Below are 7,870 nucleotides of genomic sequence, written 5' to 3'. Positions count from 1 at the left end.
GAGAATTCTCAGCCAATGAAAAGCAATGCACGTCGCCTAGCGCCTGAAAGGAGACAACGCGACTGTTATTTGGGTTTTGCAGGCGTAGGGAGCTGTTCCATTTCTCCTCCCCTTCCTCCGGCCTTGTGCTAAATGCTGCAGGATCCTTCAGTGGAAGAGAGAAGAAATCGTATTCTTCAACTTTTAATCTGTTCGTGGTTATGTGGATCATCCAATCATACATTCCTATTTTGCAGACGTTTTGTAATATTTGTTCTTTTTTTCCCCAGTTGCTGATGGACTTGAGCAGGGTTCAGTTTAGCAAAAACAGTTTGTCCTGCTGGGACAGATAACAACTGGTTTATGGCAGACACTGAATATGGGCCTTAAGTGCTTTATTTACAGTACGTTTATAATCCCCACAAATACCTGTGCTGCTCTTCGGTTTCAAGATAGGAACAATAGGGGTGGGCCAGGTTGCTGGAGTTGCTAGCTTTATAACTCCTTGTGTAATATGCCAATCAAATCCTTCATAGAGAGGAGAAAACATTCAGGGCCTTCAAACAAATAGGTGTGATCGTAGGGTCCATTTGAAAAGTCACTGGTAGACCTTCGTATGCTCCTAATGCCTCAGTAAATACTTACGGGAACTGAGATGGCAGTTTTTCCAGTGTGCACCAGTTTCTACCCAGCAGGCTTTTACAAGCCCTCTTTTTTTTAACTAGCAAGGGTAATGTCTGACAGGTCCATAACAGACATCTACATTACAACCTCCCAAGGATTTGAACAACCTGTCCATTAAAGCCATGAAGGTGACATTTTGATCTGTGTAATTTGGATGAATGGTTCTGGAAAAGATGGCAAAATGTGTTGCTTTCTATGCTGGTGGATCTGGCCCCAGAGTCAATTTCTGTTTCATACTTCTGACCATTGTTATGGACCATGCAGTGTAAAATTTACAAGACCACAACAAAGATAACTAAGCAGCAAGAGGTTTTATTTAAAATACATGTTTGCAAGCATGGAGAGAAAGCCAATTGGTGCATTCTCTGAAGTCTGCATCAGTGCAGCTCATTTTTAAGACCTTGATACATCATCATGAGGTATCCTGAAGCTCACTCCCTTTCTGTCCCTCTAACCAGTCAGGTTACGCAGAGGGCTCCCAGTTTAACCTATCACCGATGAATATATCTTATTTCATATACTTTTTTATATAGAGAGAGATACTACATTCAGGTGCTATAAATCTCTTGCTATGTTCCACTTTTGACAAATTCAAGGTTACCTTCAGAGATAAAGAAGCAGCCATTAATGAACTTAAAATGCACTCTGACTGACCTAAGAATGAACCATGGACAGACTATAGCTAAAGTGTATAGAATCACAGAATCATAGAGTTGGAAGGGGCCATAAAGGCCATCTAGTCCGACCCCCTGCTCAACGCAGGATTAGCCCTAAGCACCCTAAAGCATCCAAGAAAAGTGTGTATCCAACCTTTGCTTGAAGACTGCCAGTGAGGGGGAGCTCAACACCTCCTTAGGCAGCCTATTCCACTGCTGAACTACTCTGACTGTGAAAAATCTTTTCCTGATATCTAGCCTATATCGTTGTACTTGAAGTTTAAACCCATTACTGCGTGTCCTCTCCTCTGCAGCCAACAGAAACAGCATCCTGCCCTCCTCCAAGTGACAACCTTTCAAAGAGGGCTATCATGTCCCCTCTCAACCTCCTTTTCTCCAGGCTGAACATTCCCAAGTCCCTCAACCTATCTTCATAGGGCTTGGTCCCTTGGCCCCAGATCATCTTCGTCGCTCTCCTCTGTACCCTTTCAATTTTATCGACGTCCTTCTTAAAGTGAGGCCTCCAGACCTGCACACAGTACTCCAGGTGTGGTCTGACCAGTGCCGTATACAATGGGACTATGACATCTTGTGATTTTGATGTGATGCCTCTGTTGATACAGCCCAAAATGGCATTTGCCTTTTTTTACTGCTGCATCACACTGCCTGCTCATGTTTAGTTTACAATCCACAAGTACCCCAAGGTCTCGTTCACACACAGTGCTACCTAGAAGCGTATTCCCCATCCAGTAGGCATGCTTTTCATTTTTCTGACCCAGATGCAGAACTTTACACTTATCTTTATTAAATTGCATCTTGTTCTCATTTGCCCATTTTTCCATTGTGTTCAGATCTCGTTGAACTCTGTCTCTATCTTCCGGAGTATTTGCCAGTCCTCCCAATTTGGTGTCATCTGCAAACTTGATGAGTAGTCCCTCCACCCCCTCATCTAGATCATTAATAAATATGTTAAAAAGTACCGGGCCGAGCACCGAGCCCTGAGGTACCCCGCTACTCACCTCTCCCCAGTCTGATGAAACACCATTGACAACAACTCTTTTGAGTTCGGTTCTCTAACCAATTCCCTATCCACCTAACTATCTGAAAATCCAGATTGCAGTATGTATGACTCAATTGTGCTCCACAAATCTATATAATCCATATCACCAATTATCTCTACAGTGGCAATCAATGCTTGATGTTGTTCCTTGACAGCATGAATATGTTGAATAGAGTACAATGCTTGTACTTCTTCCAAAGGGAAAGCTCCAGGTTATGGACAATTTGAAGCCAGGTACCTTGTCTCCCCTATCCTTGTCTCCTGGAGTTAGCCCTTGACTGACAAATCCTTCTATGTGACTCCTTTTTTCACAAGAATAACACTCAGCATCCCTTAATCAGCATTCACTTTCTTTATGTTGCCCTCAGTAATTTAAACATACAGATCCATTACTTAATTTACATTATGTATTTATTATTTGACTAGTAAAAAAGCCCATTGTATAAAAAAGACAATGGGCGCTAGCAGACGGGGGCAGGCGAGGGGCGGAAGGCTACCTGTTAGAGGAGGCTGCCGGCGGTTCCGCGGCTCCTGACGGGTGCTCTTTGGTGGCTCGGCAGCGCTTGGCGGGTTTTTTTTTTTCTTTCGGTGGCTCCTCGGAGGGGTGTGTATTTCTGCGGCGATAAGGGCAGGGAGGGCCCGTCAGCCGCGCTGTGCCCATGCGCGCTTGTCGGTGGTGGTTTTTCTTCTTTCTGTCGGTGGCTCCTGGGAGGTGTGTTTTTTTGCGGCAATGAGGGCAGGGGCGCTGTGCACACGCGCGCTTGTTGGCGGTGTTTTTTTTTTTTTTTTCTGTTGGTGGCTCCTGGGAGGTGTGTCTTTCTGCGACGATGAGGGCAGGGAGGGGCCGGCAGCCGCGCTGTGCTCACGCGTACTTGTCGGTGGTGTTTTTTTTCTTTTCGGTGGCTCCTCGGAGGTATGTTTTTTCGCGGCGATGAGGGCAGGGAGGGCCCGGCAGCCGCGCTGTGAGCATGCGTCGGAGGACGGGTGCTCCTCGGCAGCTCCTGACGCGGCTCGTCGGCGCTTGTCGGCTGTTTTTTTCCCCCTTTCGGTGGCTCCTCAGAGGTTTGTGTTTTTCTGCGGCCATGAGGTCATGGAGCCCCCGGCAGCCAGGCTGGCGGCCTGACACATTGGGGGCACTTCGCGCGGCTCGCAGTTGCTCGGGGCTGGGAATCGGAGGGACCAATCGGCAGGCGCTTCCGATTGTCTGTCCTGAGGAAGGGTCCAATCCGGACCCTTCCTCATCCCGGACACATCCCGCCTCAGAACGCCTTACCGTTTTATGTAGTCCGTGGCGGTGTTAAGATTTGTTACCCACCACATCAAAATTAAAATCAAAATAAAACAGTAAAAAAAAGGTAAAAACCCTCAAGCCCCCCCCCCCCAACTATGAGGCTCAATAGCCTGATCAAGTTCTGTGGGTGTCAGATGTTAATCCCATAAAACAATTCGACCATTTGGAGGAGGTGCCATCTATATTTTCTATGCCCTGGCCTCAACTGAAAGGCTGGTGGAACTCCATTTTGTAGGCCTTGAGGAACTGTGATAGCTCCAACAGGGTCCTCAGGTCTTCTGGAAGCTCATTCTACCAGATAAGGGCCAGGACTGAAAAGGCCCTGGGCCCTGGTTCAGGCCAGGTATATCTCTCATGGGCCAGGGAACATCAACCGGTTTAAACTTGCAGAGCAGAGAGCTTTGTGAGGGGCATAGGGACTTAAGCAGTTCCTCAGATACACCAGTCCCAGACTGCAAATGACCTTGAACTTGATCCAGAACTATCAATGCTTGAGGAGGCTCAGGTGCCAATGGAAGGTAATTGAATTCAGGTCGACCTCAACCAAATGCCTGGCGGAAGAGCTCCCTTTTGCAGGCCCTGTGGAACTGTTTAAGCTCTAACAGGGCTCCTCCAGGAGCTCATTCCACCAGGTGGGGGCCAGGATGGAAAAAGCTCTGGCCCTGGTTGAAGTCAAATGAGATTCCTTCAGGCCAGGGATCACCAGGCAGTTGGTAGTAGCAGAGCATAAGGTTCTTTGAGGCGTGTAGGCAACCAGCGAGCACTCACAAAACAGCTGTGCATAACCAAAGCAAACAAAGTAGCGAGATCTCCGTGTTAAGTGCCCGCCTACCTCCCTCTCCCTTTTTCCAGTAACAGGGCTTTTCTTTAACAAACTGCCTGCAGCCATGCATAATTTCCCCCAATAGTTGATGCACAAGCATGCCTCTCAGATCCCCCCACCTCGCCAAAAAAGGTGAAAAAATTACTTCTCCTGAGCTTCAAGACTTCAAAGTCTGTGGATATACCTACTAATCTGTTATGGCTTGATAAAGTGACTGACATAAAAAATGGTGAAACATACTTCTATACTCAACAATTGAAGAATTTCAAGAACAATGGCACTGTTACATCGGTTATCTTGTAACAGTGAGAAGTGAAGGAGATGAGAAGTGAAGGAGATACCTGTGACTATGGGTGGATGAGGGATGGGAATATACTGTATTTAAATGCTGTTTTTCTTTTCTGTGTATATATCTAAAAAATAAAAATATCTGTTAAGTAAAAAAAAAGATATCTAATGACATTGTTCTCAAGGTCTGATTATTGTTATAGATTGTCTGTCTGAAGAGTGCCTGCACTGTATCAGAAGTGTCTCTTTCAGCCTTTTGTTGCCTCCCCACAAAAAATTGAGACAATGGGCAATAAAGCACACATGCCTTGTGTGTGCTACTTTGTGTGGAATTTCCTCTCAAACTAGAATCATAGCTGAACAAAACTTAAATTTGTCAATGAAGGGACTTTTGTCTAAACAATTCTGAAAATCATTAAACAATAGTTTATTAAAGAAGCAACCTATTACCAGTTTATATGCTGATGTTGTTATTTTTACTGATGTGTAATGTTCTTGTATTTTAAAAGATTTAACTGACCAATGCTCCAAAAGAACAGGTTACAAACTTAATATGTCCCAATAGAGCCGTCAATTCCTTGTATATCAGATATGATTCAAAATGGAATTCCACGGGCATATAAAATCATATCAAACATTCATTTATTCTTCTAGTAGTCAATTCTCATTTGAACACAATCAGAATGGGTTCCGGGTTTTCCCTGTCTTCTTCAGTGATTGTGAGACTACAAAATATAAGTATATAAATTAAAATTCATTTCTAAGGTCCTTAACATATATGTAATCCACTCTATAAACCAGCATTTACCATCTCAGGAAAGTACGTATTAAAATCTATGCTTACCTATTTATTTGTTTATTAAGAATATATTGGTAGATTGTATAGCTAAGTTTTGTGAACTGTATATAGTACATGTATATACATATATATGTGATGCAGTATTAATTAAAAGCTAAAAACTATTATCCTCCTGATAGGAAGCCATAAAACTGACAGGTAAGGAACCACCTTGAACTAAAATGAAATAAAATTAGAAAAAAAATGGTTGCGATATTGGAGGATGTATAATAAAAAAACTATTATGAGTGTACTCTGCAAATGCTATAGTACATGTGCCTTTAGTAATTCTTTAATCATTCATATTGCCCAACAGAAATAGCATTTGATCCATTCTATTTTAAAACAAGTTAAAATAAAGCTAATATAAAATCCTGTGTGAACAGTTTTCGTTCTTGAAATATTTTATTTAGTCTGATTGAATTATGTTGCTTTAGCATAGTAAGATTAGCAACTGATTATTTTTAAATGGCCTCCTCCAGTGTCCTTATTGGCTCTTCGAAGGCTTCCTGCTTTTTTTAGTACACTTCTTCCTCCCTGTTTGCCTTAAGAACAGCTGTTGAGCAGAATGACTATAGACAACAGCTAGCTAGATAATTAGATTTCTATGTCTCTCTTTCTATACATAGCCGTTTCTCTTCTAAATAAAAATGTTATTCTTTAAGCAGCCTGGTACTGCACATCTCTGCATATTCACACTCTGCCAACATTTAAAACTACCAAGAAAAGTTTTCAGTACAAATTTCCATTAACCAATTGTTCTTACAATTGAGAATTGTTTCATAATATCAAATAGTGATGATGACGATGGTTATCTTTTACTGTAAAAAATAGTTTAGGACACCTGAAACATATATAATTGCTTAGAATATGACCCAACAGTGAAATTAAAAGAGTCACAGGCTATCCTGTCAGACAAGTGAAGGGGATGGGAGGACAGCATGTCTTATCCAAAAAGGAGGGAAGGAGAGCAAGTCTTATCAGCTCAAAAACAAACAGAGGGGGACAGAACTGTAGAACACCCCAAACATTATTGAACAGCAGGTTGTGCTGAGGCGCAAGAATTGAGGTGGTCAACTCCCTTTGTCTAGAATGGCTCCTGTGCTTTTGTGAGCTGCAGCAAGGGGCCATGGGGAGACAGGCTGAGCTGCCCCTAACACAGCATCCATGTAAGTGCAGAGGACTTGCCAGACAGAAGACTCCATGAGGCAGGATGCTCCAGGAGCTAGGCTGGAAATAGGGACTAAGCAGAGTGCTAGGAACTGTATTAGTCATGCTTCATGACCTTTCCATTTAATAGGGTGGTGACCTGCAGAGATGCCAAAAAGAAACTTGAGCAGTGATAGCAAATTACATAGATACAATAACTTCTAAAGTTATTCCTGTGGAGCACTGATCTGACCAGTTGTTCCAACCGCTTGTCAGGGGAGAGCTCTGGTTTCCAGTTCCTGCCATTGCTGTCTCTTGTGGCCCACCAGTCATAGACATCCTGGTGACTGCTCCACTGCTGGAGGTGAGTATGGGTCATGGGCACCAATCCTGGCCACAAGCATTCTGAAACAAGATGTTAGCCACATGGCATGATCTTTGTTCTCCCCATGGGTGTCAGTGCAAACTGACCTCTTTGTGCCTCTCCCATCACTAAAGTGTCATGTCATGCACTCTAAGTAAGCCTGTCACAGACCTCTGAGACAAGAGTTCCATCTGTGTGCACTGCTTATTGAATGATAGGTTGTCCCGGCCTACATTCATGGTGCATCTGTGGGGTGCAGGGTTACAATCTAAATGGGTGCAGGGGAGAGTGTTGGCTGCCACTGGAGAGTGGGATGATTTGGCTGTGGCTGTAGTCTGCATCCTGTACTACTCAGGGCTTGTTGGCAAGGATAGCCTTAGAAGGGGCATAATGCCTTTTATTTTCTATGAGCAGCTATGGCCTGTACTATAGTTTTAACTTTCTACCTGTCCTGAGGTGGGGGGAAGCATTCCAGTGCTACAGTGGCTGAGAGCACCAACTGGCTTCTCTCATACTTCCAGGATCCACTGCCTTCCTTGCTGACAAATTGGTTTGTATTGGAGTTGCTTGGTGCACTTGCCATGCTGGTTCCTGGCTAGGGCACAGTATCAGTCCATTTTGGAGATATGTTGTCCAATTTTGGAGATACAACAGCATAGTGCTTTATTGTCTACCTATGTAGCACCCCTCCCAGTATAGAACGTCAGTTCGTTGACTTAGAAGGAAATACTTGTGTTT

The sequence above is a fragment of the Paroedura picta genome, chromosome 3, assembly GCF_049243985.1.
Source record: "Paroedura picta isolate Pp20150507F chromosome 3, Ppicta_v3.0, whole genome shotgun sequence".
Taxonomy (NCBI): Eukaryota; Metazoa; Chordata; class Lepidosauria; order Squamata; family Gekkonidae; genus Paroedura; species Paroedura picta.
Note: the sequence above shows the minus strand (reverse complement) of the source record.